This window comes from Engraulis encrasicolus, chromosome 1 (assembly GCF_034702125.1).
Source record: "Engraulis encrasicolus isolate BLACKSEA-1 chromosome 1, IST_EnEncr_1.0, whole genome shotgun sequence".
Taxonomy (NCBI): domain Eukaryota; kingdom Metazoa; phylum Chordata; class Actinopteri; order Clupeiformes; family Engraulidae; genus Engraulis; species Engraulis encrasicolus.
In genome coordinates this window covers 56,266,197-56,281,576 of record NC_085857.1, presented here as the reverse complement: position 1 = coordinate 56,281,576, position 15,380 = coordinate 56,266,197, and positions in this window count along the sequence as shown.

The window sequence follows — 15,380 nt, the reverse complement described above, 5'->3', positions numbered from 1 at the left end:
GTCAGTCCAGCTCTCTTTCCCCTCGCTCTCTCTCTCTCTCTCTCTCTCTCTCTCTCTCTCTCTCTCTCTCTCTCTCTCTCTCTCTCTCTCTCTCTCTCTCTATCTATCTATCGATCTATCGATCTATCTATCTGTTTTCTTTATCTCTTCTCTCTCTGGGTGCGATACACCATACCTCACTCATATCCTCCTCCTCAGCCCTCACTTCTTTACCTCCTCACCCTTCAATTATTTTCCTCCTCCCACCTTCTTCCATCCTTCTTCCCTTTTCCCCCATACCTCCTTCCCACATTACATGTGAAGGGGCTCCAGGTAGGATTAAAAGTTTACAGTAGGTTTACAGTATTTCTCAATTGCTTTTGGACATTTCTCGAATCTCTCTCGCAATTTGCAAAACATAATATTCATTCTCAAAACAGCTTTAACAAATGGCAAAACACAGTGGATGACCTGCAAAACCGCGTGTCTTGCTCAAAACCCTTAGTTTGTCTTTCAAAACCAAGTTTTTGTGTCAATGAACGTGTCAGTGCCAGCAGAATGGTTAGCCATGGACAAGCTAGTCAAATTGATTTGTCATGTTGCCAATTGACTTGTACAGTCTCGAGGATCTTTTCTGAAGTGAAATGTTGTTTAGATTGGATGGGACATGTTGTAAATTCGACTTTATATTACATTGATCAGATGATTGTAATAGATATACATTTAGAGTATGACTTATTTATTGACAGGTTTTCACATTGCAAAATAGAAAAAATATCCAACTCTGGTTGATGTGTCAAAGTGCGCCCTCTATCACCCCTTTTTACTCTTCTTGCAGGCCCATGTGAAAAAAATATAGAACTGTAAAGCAAAATAAATTTGAAAAAATACACTGATACTGTATAAAGTGCACTTACTGTTTTGTGAAATTTTAGGGATATATTATTATTTTGCGTGAAGCATAGTTCTAAAGGGCACATGAGGCATAGAGTAATATAATGCAGTACAGTGCCTATTGTTGTATTGTATGCCTGTTTTCTCTATCCCTTTTACTGCCTTTGATTAGAGAGAGTCAATATTTACCGGCGAACAATTTACCAATTCAGATCATATTCACATCACATCCAATGGAAATTATATAGTGCTTATCACATTATGACAGCTTGGTAAATCATTTTGCATGTCAAGACTTAACCCTATCCAGACTGGGCTTTTTTGGCATTCCTGGGACCGGGGGGGGGGGGGGGTGGGGGGGGGTCTCTTTTGACCCCCCCCCATAACTTGGGAACCGAATGGCGTATGATGAGGGGATGATCTTCAGCCAAAGATCTACGAATGACATCAATTTGGTGTCATTATTGGATATTATGACATCATTATGACGTCATTTCCTGATTTTATTGCCCAAAATGTCACCTTAATGTATTTTCCATCTAACTTGGCTAATGCACATCAATTTTGGTTATTATGTGCGTCAGACCACTGAAAATGTCAACAAGGGTGTCTGATGCTAATGAAAATGTAAAAAAATATGAAAAGTGATGATGATGAGACTTAGATCAGTGATTTTTGGTCAGGCGTACCTGTCAGAAAACCGTTGCCATGGCAACAACAAAAATGATAAACCTAATCTGTTGGTATCACATTGTAGCCAACTTCATTTTAGGAAAAGTCACAAAGTTTCGTAGTGATAGCTTTAGTCATTCAGGAGTTATACGACGTCAAAGTTGGTGCTGGCACTTTTATTTTTGAATCAATAGTAAGTGCACGATGGCTCTCACGACCACTTCCACGGTCCGCTGTCAGAAAACCCCCAATGCAACTTTTTGACAGAGCGGTCCGAAGGAGTGCCGTGGGAAACACTTTTCCTACAAAAAATCGCTTTATATACCGTATTCAGATTTGTATCAACTGCTGGCATTCCGAGATGAAAAACATTCTCACAGCGAGTTTATTTGAACAGTATTTTTTCATTACGGTGTAGATTTTGAGACAGGCATGCCACGGGCACCGCTCAAACAACGTAATCCTACCTTATGCCCCTTTAACTACAGAAACTCAGGTGTGTGCGGGTGTGAAAGAGAGGGAGAGATTAATTTGATCGACTGATCAATCGATTTATCGATCAACAGATTAAGTAGTTTGTTTGTTTGTTCATTTTCAGCAGTAAACATTGTGGCGAAAGGAGGCTGACACCAGGCTTGCGAAAATGTAAGTCTTTGTGATTGTGTGTGTGTGTGTGTGTGTGTGTGTGTGTGTGCGTGTGTGTGTGCGTGCGTGCCTGTGTGTTCTTGTTTGTGTGTGTATGCGTGTGATATTTGATATGCCTCTCGTCTTGTCTGCAGATGCCTGTGATCTCACGCTGGACCCAAACACAGCCCACACAGAGCTCTCCGTCTCCCATGACAACAGACAGGTGGCACGCAGAAACTTGTCCCATCCATACCCTGACCACTCGGTTTCCAATAGCAACAGGCAGGCCTCACAGGTGAGAGAGGCGCACCTGTACAACCAAGTTGTCAATAGCAGCAGAGAGGCAGTGTGTGTGTGTGTGTGTGTGTGTGTGTGTGTGTGTGTGTGTGTGTGTGTGTGTGTGTGTGTGTGTGTGTGTGTGTGTGTGTGTGCGTGTGAATGTGCACGTGTGCATGTGCATGCATGACTGTGTGTCTGGGCCTGTGTGTATGCATCTGTTGTATTGTGATGATTACAACGTCTGTGATGTGATGACGATGTGCTCTGCAATTGCTATTTGTGTGTTTTTTACAACTAAGTGTGTGTGCATGTGCGTGTGCGCGTGCGCGTGTCTGTCTGTCTGTGTGTTTATGTAGGCACATGCATGCGGGCTCCCCACATCTTCCCCCGACCACCCGGACAGGTTTGAATGGGACCACCAGGTGTTGTGCAGAGAGGGCCTGTCTGGACGCTGCTACTGGGAGGCTGAGTGGAGGGGCATGAGGGTAGACATAGTGGTGTGCTACCGGAGCATCAGGAGGAGACGAAGCAAACGAGGCGGCAACAACACTCAGCACGACGCCGACCACAAGTCCTGGAGTCTATACTGTGCACCTGACACACCGGAGCCCTTCTGTGCCAAACACAACAACACACGCATAGCCATCGCTGCCCCCTCCTCCTCCTCCCGCTCCAGAAGGATAGGAGTGTACCTGGACTGGCATGAGGGCACTCTGTCCTTCTACAGCGTCTCCACTGATGCAACACTCACCCACCTGCACACGTTCACTGCCACGTTCACTGAGCCTCTCTATGCTGGGTTTAGGCTGAGGTCTCCTAAATCTTCTGTTACCCTTTGTCAGGTCACATGACCTCGTCATTTCAATACATTTAGCTGCCGTACTGATGTTGATGAAACTTGTTCAGGGCAACAAAGAACTGGGACGGTGTCCGTTCCTAATTTTAAAACAGTGTGTGACATACTAATGCGTCGCAAACCAAATACATTTCTTCTTCTTTGAACCGTGACAACAGCATGGGCTGGGGTGGTATAACTGGTATACATTATATGTGGGCAATGGCCAATAGGCAACAAATACCATTCCGGCTGAAACACCTTAGAAGTTCCTTGGAAGTCATATGGTCATAATTACAACTTGAATTTTGAAAGGACACAACGGATCACTATTGTGATTAATGTATAAATATCACTACATTGTGTTGATTGTATTGTTAAACAAATGTTCTTTTCTATTTAAGTTCTCTATTTACAGTTGTAGTGGTTTAAATTGTGTGGTTTTTTCTCAGACCTCACTGAGCTTTTTTTCCCCCTACAAACTATGATTCAAGCGAAAGGGAGTTTTTCCTCACCCCTGATGCCACCAGGGGCCGCACCTGAGCACCCAATCACTGTGTGACTATCTATGACTTATGCTAGGCCCAGCCACTATAGACCTTACGCATTTAAGAATCCTGGTCCTAACCTACGTTGACCTTATGACTCTACAATCTCTATCTATCTCTTCTTCCTCTGCCTTCCTGCTATTTCTGCCTCTCCTCTATACGTCTCCTTTTAAATCCATCTCTAACAATTATGTTTTTTCCCATTTGTTAAGCACTTTCAGTTACATGCCTTGTATGACACAGTGCTATACAAATACAATTATTATTATTATTATTATTAAATGTACAATATGTTCTTTATTAGTTTACAGTATATTCTCTGTATCCTCTTTGCTCAAACATCCTAGACAGCAATAATGACACCTGTACTACTGCACTGCTATGTTTGTGAGAATTAGTAACTATTTTTCAAACACATTTTTCAAAGTAGTTTCTATGGCAGAAAAGTCGCTAAATATGACAACCGTTTATCCCACCCAGCTACTCTAGACCCCTGTCAGCTTTCAAGCTGTTGGGGCTTAGCTCGCTAGGCTAGTATTTTTATACTTTTCCTAGTTACCGTTGTTGTGTGGATTTTTGGGACAGAGTTCCCCTTTCTCTCAAAGTGTGAATTCAAGGGGTGGTGTAGTCTTTACTGCAGGGGGCGTTAAATATACAAAGTCTACTGTAGGGGGCGCTACATATTTTATACACTTTATCAATTACTCCATTCCCATCAATTGATTCCTATGCCGTACAGAGATGTTAATGTTATTGATGATGGTGTCAAGTCCATTTACTTGTCACGTTACTCTAACTATAAGCAAAGAAAGTCATTGATCAAATTAAAAAAGCATTAACCCATGTAAGCCTGATGCTGTGTATACACTAAATTGACCTAGGCGCCTGGAGCGACATAGACACTGCTTTCAGGCTCTTGAGATTTTAATTCTTTAATTATAAACGTGGGCTTGTTAGAGCGGAATGGACATTACCTAATGCAAGGGGAGGGTCCTTATTTCATGTTTCTATGTGTTTCGGAGGTCGAGATATAGGTTTTCATATGTAGGCTGAGGGTACATTTTCCCAAAAATGGCTTAGGCATTCAGCAAGTATTTTTTGCAGGTGTCTCAGGCTTAAACGGGTTAAACCAAATGTATATATTAAAATCAGCAAATGGCTCATACGGCAATAACAATAAGAAACAAAGAGTAGGTTTGTACATACCGGGGATGAGGTATGCACAGTATTGTTGTTGTTTTTTTACGGACAGATTGTCTATTGGGGTCCCTGAATGAATAGTGTGTCACTAGTGTCTATTGGGGGTGTCACTCTCAATGTTTTTGTACTTAATGTCATCACCTTTGTAACTAATGACAATGGTCTGAGTTGTGAGCCTGATTATTGAATTGCGAAATCGAGTACAAAATCATCTGGAATCTGCCAAGTGGAAAAATCATATGTAGATCGTCTTGCGGTGACGATGTTTTCATCAGTATCAGAGTGATGTCTACTTACTTAGTGTTGTCTTCACTTTTATTCTTTACATTGTTGTATTTGAATTGTGCACTTTACAAGAGTTTGGAGGTTGGGGTGCGCACATCCACAAAGCAGTTATCCAGGTGCCAGACAAAAAGTGGTAAACAGTGTGATGAAGTGGTCCGCACACTGGGTATTAGCTCCAAAAATATAAACTTTATTTCATTTTTACAAACAGCAACGTTTCGAGGGATCTTCTTCAGGGATCGAAAAGTTTACGTTTTTGGAGCTAATACACTTTATGAGAGTGTCATCAGTGTGTTTACATTTACATAATTAATTGCTAATTACTAATTGCAAGTAGGCCTATATAAAATGCCTGTTCTGTTTTGTTGTTGTTTTAAAAACATTTCGATGGAAGATACTGATGAAAAAAAATCGGAATCAAGATTTTATGTTAATGTGTGTTTTAACATTTCTTGCTGACAGACAGTGGGGTGTTGCAGAATGGGCAGCTGTGGTAGGCATCTTTGCAGCTGCCAACACAGAAGGGAATCAAGCAACAGCCGCATATCATCCTGAGAGAGGGGGGGGGAGACAGACAGACAGTCAGACACACATGGCTCATGTGAATATGCCACTTCTTCTGTAGACCACCTTGATGTGTGTGTGTGTGTGTGTGTGTGTGTGTGTGTGTGTGTGTGTGTGTGTGTGTGTGTGTGTGTGTGTCTTACCCAAACAAACAGAGCAGGGCACAGATGGCCCACGTGAACCCTCCGCTCTCGTAGACGACCCTGGTGTGTATCTGGCGCTGGCACACGTGACACATCGCTGGAGTAGGACTGGTGCCCAGGTCAACTGCACGGTCCACATGCACTACAAGATAGATAGATAGATAGATAGATAGATAGATAGATAGATAGATAGATAGATAGATAGATAGATAGATAGATAGAAAGGGGGGACGTGGATGGATGGAGAGACAGACAGACAGAGAGAGAGAGTGAGCTATGCATGGATGGATGGATAGGGAGAGTGAGAGATAGAGAGATAGATAGAGAGAAGGGTGGGAGGATAGACACATGCACACAGACACACACCTACCTATGGTGTTTGCTGTTGTGTTCACAGTCGGTTGCTGATGGGGAAAACAGAGGGCAGAGAGAGAAAGAGAGGGATTAATGCATTTCTTAACCCCTTAGCGAAGAGCCTATGTTATAACCTTACTGTCACGATAAATTGTAATGGCTATGTCTTAATCTGTTACTTATGGCTTTCTGTACTCTCATAGCAATGTTGTTATGATGTAGTTGAGCATTTCCAGGACATAGTGAATAGGAGTAAGAGACGACCGTAGTGCTATGAATGGCTAAAAGACCATGTTTTATGGAAAACGAAAGGCATATCGTGCATGTACACCAGAAATAACCTACAGCAAGCTTCAGAGTAGCCAAGGTTGTTGAAGATGTTTCGCCAAGAAATCACTGTATTTGCTCTTGATGTGACATTGACATGTTTGATTTAGCTAATCACATAACGGCTCTGTTATCTCATTTGAAAATTCCATTGCTCCAGTCACGTAGGTCACTTTGGGCTATAGTCCCAACTCATCAATTCGTCGCCTATCTGACTCGTTCTATCTGACTTTTGACCAGTTCTGAGATATTGAGGTTTAAAGATTTTGCACTCTGTAGATCAGAAGTGGCATATGGAATAGGTTTGTTTGATACACTAGACTTAAAGACACCTTCAATGAACTCTAAATCTGAAATATTAAAATCATCGAGCATTTGGAAGTGGTGTTTTTTAAAACAGGTAAAATGTAGATAGAACCTTATTGCACTGAAATCGCAAAATGTTTTTAGGATTATAAGGTTCTATCTACCAAAACATCAAAATTAACAATAATTTCTGAACAAAACTCATAGATTACTAATAAAATAGTTGTAACAACACTGTTTAAAGAAAATTAAGTGGTATTTGGAGATTGCAGGCCACTGTATGTATTGCTGTACGATGCGATTTTGCACTGTATAATTGGGGCACTCTGTAGATCATAATTGGCATATGGAAAATGTTAATTTGATACACTAGACTTAAAGACACCTTAAATGAACTCTAAATCTGAAATATTTAAATAATTGAACATTTGGAAGTGGTGTTTTTTAAACAGGTAGAATGTAGATAGAACCTTGCCGCAAAATGTTTTTAGAATTATAGGGTTCTATCTACCAAAACATAGAAATTAACAATGATTTCTGAACAAAACTCATAGATTACTAATACAATACAACTAATACAAATGTAACAACACTATTTAAAGAATATTAATTGGTATTTGGAGATTTCAGGCCACTGTAGGCCTATATATATATATGTATATATTGTATGTATTTATACAATACCCGTAGTTAGATAGAGCTTAACCTAGAAATGAGATAATCTTGGTTATTAGGGCTTCAGGGGCTTGTCCCCCGAGAAAATGAGGGGAAAAAGTCAAATGTTAATGCAATATGAGAATGGATCCCAAAAATTTATATTTTTGTTTAGCCAAGGCCCATGGCCCAGTGTGGTGGAGAACCTATGTCCCAAGGGCCGTAATCATCTTATCCGGGCCCGATATACTTTTAATGTTATGCAGCTTCACATGAAATATGACATATTTTGTTAAGTATTCTTAGGAATTACATTTGCAATACAATTAAGTTGCATTTTCAGAGGACCTAGTGAAGGTGGGGTCTGTTGTGAAGGTGGCCGCCTTCAATATAGGCCTAAAGTGCAGGGGGAAATCCTGATTTGTGTTCATAGTACAGATGCAAACGTTTCTCCACCCCTGGCCAAGTGGTTAAGGAGACTTTAAAGCAGATTGTTACAGGTTTGAAACCCACCCTACCACTCAGTGTCTCACTCCCTGGCTGAGATGCCCTTGTGCAAGGAATCTAACCTCTTACTTCTCCAGGGACTGTAGCCAATACTCTGTACCAATATCTTGTACTGTAAGTCCCTTTGGATGAAAAGCATATGGTAAGTGTAGGCCTAATATTATGTAATTTACTGTAAAATACCAGGTGTAGTTCTGTTAGCACTGCAAAACAATTAAAATATGCATTAGAGTTAAGTGAAATATTTTTGTATAGTATATGGAGTTGTGTTTCTAAAATATTGAATACTGCAGTAAAACTGCACTATTGCTGCCAGACTATTCCAGGGCTGCATATAATACATTACCCACTTTTACCAGGTAGCCTACCTGTTTTTCACTTTCCAGGGATGAATAATGATATGCACAATGTTTTAAAAGTGATATTGAAACTGTAGCGTGGATGATGAGCTTTAGGGCCCCCTTGGTTCTTGCGGTCACTTGGCCTGGGTCAGTGTAATCTGTCATTGAGACCACTACATTATCTTAAATAGACCTAATAAAAGCTACACAATCTTAAATATGCTAAAAGCCTCCAGAAAATCTTAACTATACAGCCATCGTATTAAATTAACAAAAAAAACCAATAGGATATGCAGTACCTGTTCCACAGGTGGCACCTGGGAAAGGTTAGCCATGGCAAAATTAGATAGACAGGCCTAGATAGATAGGCCTAACGATATTTTATTGTAACGTTTGTCCCATTATTGGAGTGGGAACCAAAATGTGTCAAAAATAATAATAGTGAACCAAAGCCATTGTATATTAGTCAGATTACCATGCTGGTAGCCTACACCATGCGCAACCAGCGAGCACTTTGGTCAAATACAAGCGCTGTCTATAGTCTTGAACACGTGCGTAAAGATTGCTGTCATTACTATCTTCCTACAGGGACTGCTTAGCTTGGTAAAATCAATTGTGATAGCATCTCATCGTAAAAGCTATGTGATAAGGTAGGCTTAATATTGATAGCCTAAGTTTGGTCATGTCCATGATAGGCCACTTTATGAGCAATTCTGACCCAACGCAACGCAAAACCTAATGTTGCCTCACGTAAGCACAGCTAATTGGCAAGCATGGGATTAAGAATTGCCACGTTTGTTCTTTGAATGTGTTTCGACCTCAACTTTCTAACGTGGGCTACATCAGTGTCACTGTAAGTTGCAAGATCTGTCCAACTTGGTGCATAGCTCCGCATTTTGCTGATTAAATAAGCGGGGGTGCATTGGAGTCGCCATCCTTGCTTTGAATGGCAATCAGAAGCTCATATTTGCAATATTTTGTGAGGCAATGTTAGCACTGAGACCGGAGACATGCGTTGGTATCATAACAAATGAAAAAGCAGCTGATTAGCCGCTTTGCAAAGCTGCTACATTCAATTGCGTCAGATAGAACCCTATAATTCTAAGTTGAAGTGCAGTTTTGCAGATAGAACCTTCTGGTTCTGAGGATTAAACGGTGAAAAATGCATAAAACGTTAAAAAACACATTCTAGGATGTAAAGCAGTGCTACTATAATATGACTATGGCAATAACTCAATTTCGACCAAAATGTCAGATAGAACCCTATAATCCTAAAGCGACGAATTTCTGACTACCAGTCTGCGGGAGCGGGCGGGCGTGGGACTGGAAAATTTGTCCCACGCAGACCTCTAGCTGAGGTTACGACTTGAAACCTTTTGTAAATTGTTCATCATAGTCCCCTGATAGAGAAATGACCACTGAATTTTCAGTGAAAATTCCCCTCAAGTTCCGTTTTCAAACACGGTTGGTTCACATGGTTGGTTTGAAACATTTCCACACAGAAACCAGACAAAAACATTTCTGCTCTGCCTACCTGACTGTGGTGATGTGACTGTTACTCACTGAGTTGATGCTGATGTCGATGCTGCCCTGAACAGCACACTGGGAGATACCAGGGGCGATAACTTGGCCGCCATCTTGAGCTGACAGATGAGGGGTCCCAACATGGCCGCCATCTTGAGCTGCCAAATGAGGGGTTCCAACATGGCCGCCATCCTCTGCTGACAGAAGATGGATCCCATCATCGCCGCCATCCTGTCCTGACTGATCAATGGTCGCCATCCTGAGCTGAGATGGTGGCAGTCAATGGCTCTAGGGAGACATCCTCCATGAACACACAAACACACACACACACACACACACACACACACACACACACACACACACACACACACACACACACACACACACACACACACACACACACACACACACACACACACACACACACACAACTCAAACTGTGGCTTGAGATACTATACACTATTTATTTTACAAAGACTGAAAGATCTCTCACACTACTGGACTATGTTAATCTGTCAAGGACTGTGCACCTTGTAGGGAAGCTCAAATCTCAGTATACTTTGTATAATGACAATAAAGGCTTTCTATTTCTATTAGCAGAGAGATTAAGGCTCTCCAGGGATATGCCAAGGTAAAATATTGCTATGAGGGTTCTGATTCTGGTCTGCATAAAGGTGTGTCATGGCACAATCATTTTGTATGAGGTCTTTGGAATTTAACAAACAAAAATAAAACGTAATAATAATAATAATAATAATAATAATAACTAGGGGTCTCTAGACTTGCTGTTAATGGTGAAGAATCTTTTAAAAAGTCCTGGTTCCGGTTTGTGATCCGGATCACCACCAAAATTGAATCATTTGGTCTTTGGGTCTTTTCCAATAACTCCAGAAAGTCTCGTCCAGATCTAGCCGGGGAACTCCCATGCTGCCTTTAGTTCTACACAATCATTCCGATCTGAAAGACAGTATCACTTGTGATAAGGTCTGGTGGTACCCAGGCAGGTCCAGATCTGTTCATAACTGTTTGAGTTATCCTATTGACAGACAGGCGGACAGACAAACAGACAGACAAAAAACAAACAGACGGACAGAGAGACAGACAAACCAACGCGACCGAAAACATAACCTGCTTGGGAGAGGTAATAATGCAATTTTATCAAAGCATGGGTTAAAAGAAGTATAGCAATTGTAATGTGTGTAGGACACAATTAGAGAATGGATGTATATGGCTGTGGTGTAAAAACAGTAGCTTAAGGCACTCCAGTAGTAGCTAGAGGGGGAGCGTACCTATGTTCCCCGGGTCCTATGTTCCCCTGTCTTTGTATGGGAACGGGGAACATAGGACCCTTTTTCTAAAAGCTGTTGGACCAATGGGACGACCCATCGATTTCTTATTATTTTGATTCTGCTCAAAATGCCATGACAAAGTCAGTCTGGCGAATTGTTTACAAAAGACATTACCAGCCTTCAAACACAGGTCAGATTTTTTTCCCCTCTCTGCCCTAATTTTTTTTTAAAAATCCCTGATGGGTTTTTAGGTCAGTTTGCCAGACGCTCTCTCTGACTGTGTCGTGGTCATAGAAGCTTGCAAGGAGTTGTTGACCAATCAGGAGCATGCATTCCCTTGCAAAGTACCACCACCTGCACAGCAAAGTCTTTGGCACATTTGGGGCATTTCCAATCACTGGGTGTGACTAATTAGGCTGATACACTTGGAAGTGTGCACACTAGAGTTTTGAGAAAGGCCCTCAGTGTTTGGCACATTCACAAGCACTGTCTTTGTATGGGGCACCTAAGCAGAGACGGTCTTAGGGGTCTTACACACCAAGGCGGTAAAGCGTCGCGGAACGGCCGCGTTTCTTACCGGCGTCGGTGAAAATACATTGAAACCTATCTGTCCTTACACACCAACCGGCGGTAGTCGGGCGTCAGCGGCGCGGGAGCCGGCTCCGCGCCGCGCTGCATTTGGAAAATAGAACTCGAGCGTATTTTTCACGCCGGCGACCGGCGGTGTCTCATTCAAATGAATGGCAAAGTAGCATGCTAGCTTTGGCTGTGGCTAGGGTTTTGAATAGGACTGGCCGCGCACGCCGACGCTGTCAGTGTGCAAGGCAGAGGAAAGCACGCCGGCCAAAACTAAGCAGAAAGACCGCGTCCGTCCTGCGACCGTTCCGTTCCGCCTTGGTATGTTTTGGCCCTTATACGAGACGAATCACTCATGAAACCTTCCATAGGAATGAACGAGAGCATTTGGCTACGCGAACATGGCGTTTGCCGGCGTCACTCCCACGTGTCCGGTAACGAGAGCGCTGTCACTTATCCAATCGTTTCGACGCCTCGACGCAAGTGCAAACGTAAACCTTTACGACTGCTCGTACCTAATCGGTTTGTTTGCTGGCGGCCATGTGGTTTGTTTGCCGTCCGTGGAAACTTCATTGTGAATTGGGCAGAGAGCGCAACTCGACCATTAATCACCTTTCTGCGCCCATACAAAATGCAGGTGCAAGACAAAGGGACAGATATAATCACGGAAACAAAAACGGCCGTGTGCATACATGTGCACACCCGTTGTGGTTTTTCTTATGGTTGAAAACAAATAAGTAAGAAAAAGCAAAACGGGAGCAAGTCTGCAAGACATTCAACTTTGATCAGTTTAGCTTTTTTTCTTATATTTTTCACCGTTGGTCATAGCTATTATCAGTTTGGGCAACAACATGATATCACAATTTAAAACACCAACTTTGAGGCAGGCTAGCCTACATCATTAATTTATTCAATAGCCTATTTTATTTTATTTTTTTACTGATGAGCAGGGACGACCATTGTGCTTACTGCTTTGGCTATCAGAAAATAAATCCAGTGTCTTTTCTGTATGATGACCGGAGAATGGATGCCCGTTTGACAGCCGGCCGGAAGAGGTGAAGTCCACGCAACTTGCTCCCACCTGCCGCAAAACAGAACGTTGTCGTGGAATGTGGCGCATGCGCAGATCAAAAATAGCATAAAGAAAAACGCTGTTTTAAAGTGTTACTTTCATGTTTAGGTCATTCTAAGATGGCCATTAAACCCAGTTTTTCATTGTGATTCCAACCATATGAGTTGTGTATCGCTGTGTTGTCCCACTGTCACACAACATTATTTCCCCCATTCATTCTTATATACCCCATCACTGACTAATCTCAAATAGTCAGTTTGAGGCGTAGCCAAGATGGCCGCCGAGTGATGGGACTTATGGGAATGTAACAACCCAATGTAAGTAGGCTGCCGGATGTGAGTGCCCGGATATCCGCTCGAGTATTTGCAGGCATTTGCATTCATTTCCACCATCAGGAATGCTTTGCGGTACCACAGCTACCCTATGTGAGTCACGCTGTGTCGCCTGACTGTCCCTTCTAGGCTATAATATGATTGTAGCCTAACATAACAACTCGGCCTCGCCCCCCGCCGCAAATATCCACCACACCACCACGGGTCCTCTGGTGTTGTGACCGTTTAGGATCTTTTTTTTCATATCCAATACTTGCACATTAAGAGTGACAATTCCATCATGGATGTTTAAATGATATGTGCGAATGCAGTCATGTTGAATTTAGGGTGGCCAAACCATGCCATGTCATGAAGAACGTGCATCACATTATTTAAACAGCTCGTGTAAATAGTTATCTGCCCGTGTCTTTTTGGAGATCGGAGGCTTGATTAGCAAAGAGATGGGAGAGAAATTGTGCGTGCGCACACGTCTGCACAATATCCACCGGACACGAAGTTACTGGCTCCAATATTTCAGCGTCCCGCTTGATTCTGTACTGACACTTTTAAGTTTACGTAGCACAATCAAATGAATAGGCTATGTCTAAATTATAGGCTCTAGTCTCCAATGTGCCTAGTTTCACATGTTTTTGGCATCAATCTGCACAATAGGCCTATGCGGCATAACTTTTCGAGGGCTACATTTAGACCGGGTAAAGTATCGAGCATGGTCTGTCCCTTCAATAATATTAAGAGTGTCCCTTAACAACTCGGTCTCGGCCCCCGCCGCAAGTATCCTCCACCACGAAGGTCCTCTGATGTTGTGACCGTTTTAGGATATTTTCATATAATACAGAAATAAGAGCGCGCGCGCGCCTCCGACTGTATCTAGACACGGAGGGAGAATGGCTCCAATATTTATATTCAGCGCCCAGTTTAATTCTGCACTGACACTTTTAAATGTTATGCCCAGATATTCTTTTAACTTGTTGGATATCCTGATATTATGTTTCACTAATGTAAGGAGTAAAACTTCCCGGGTGCTAGCTACATTTAGACTGGGTAAACTCGTGACTTTAATGCCTTCCGAAACGGGCTATTCCAGTGTCTATTTTAGACTATAGCCTTGTGCAAAACTTTTTATTTAACATTGCGAATGGGCGGGATGATTTGCTTAGACACGCAAGTGCTTCAGAGCAGCTAGAACTGTGCAAGGTGACTGCTGCAGTTTTCAGCTCAGTCCTCCTGGATAAACACAAAATAATGCCGACGAGAAAGTAACGCCGTTATCTTTTGATGGATTCCCTTTGGGTGCCCGGTTGAGACAGTTTAATTTTCACACCCAAATCAATTCGGTTTTAAGTTATAATTTCATTGTATACTTTTTTATTATTATTTTGATGTCACAGGGCCTATTATTTTGATTGGGAGATCAAGGAACTTTCTGGTGTCGCCGAAACGGCGATGTGCGGTGGGCTCTTTACGCACGGCACCTATGTCCCTTCCATCTTCAGTCAGACTCAAATCGGACCGAAATCAAGTAGCTGAGGTTAAACTGTCGTAAATACACGACCGAACGCGAGTAGCTGAGGTAAAATAGACGTAAATACTCGGGCGGATATCCGGGCACTCACATCCGGCAGCCTACTTACGTTGGGTTGCTACAGGGAACAGACTTTGACCTAAGTCTCCACCCCTTCCGGGCGGCTCGTGGGGCTGGGAACTAGGGCTGCACGATTATGGAAAAAAATCATAATCACGATTATTTTGGTCAAAATCATAATCACGATTATTAATCACGATTATTGATTTTTGCAGATTTTTTTGAAAATTATATCAAGATGAAATATAACCAAGAATGAATTACATACGGGATGAGCAAAATAAAATGAATTGTAATTATTATGTAAAGGCAATAGCATGAAACTTAAGTGGACAGATTTCTGTCCAGAAACACCAGCCTGTCAGTATGTTCTGGCTTCTCAAAAGTAGGTCACTATTGCCACCATTAAATCACGATTAAAATCATGAGTTCGATTTCACTATTTTATCACGATTTTGATTATTTTTCGATTAGTTGTGCAGCCCTACTG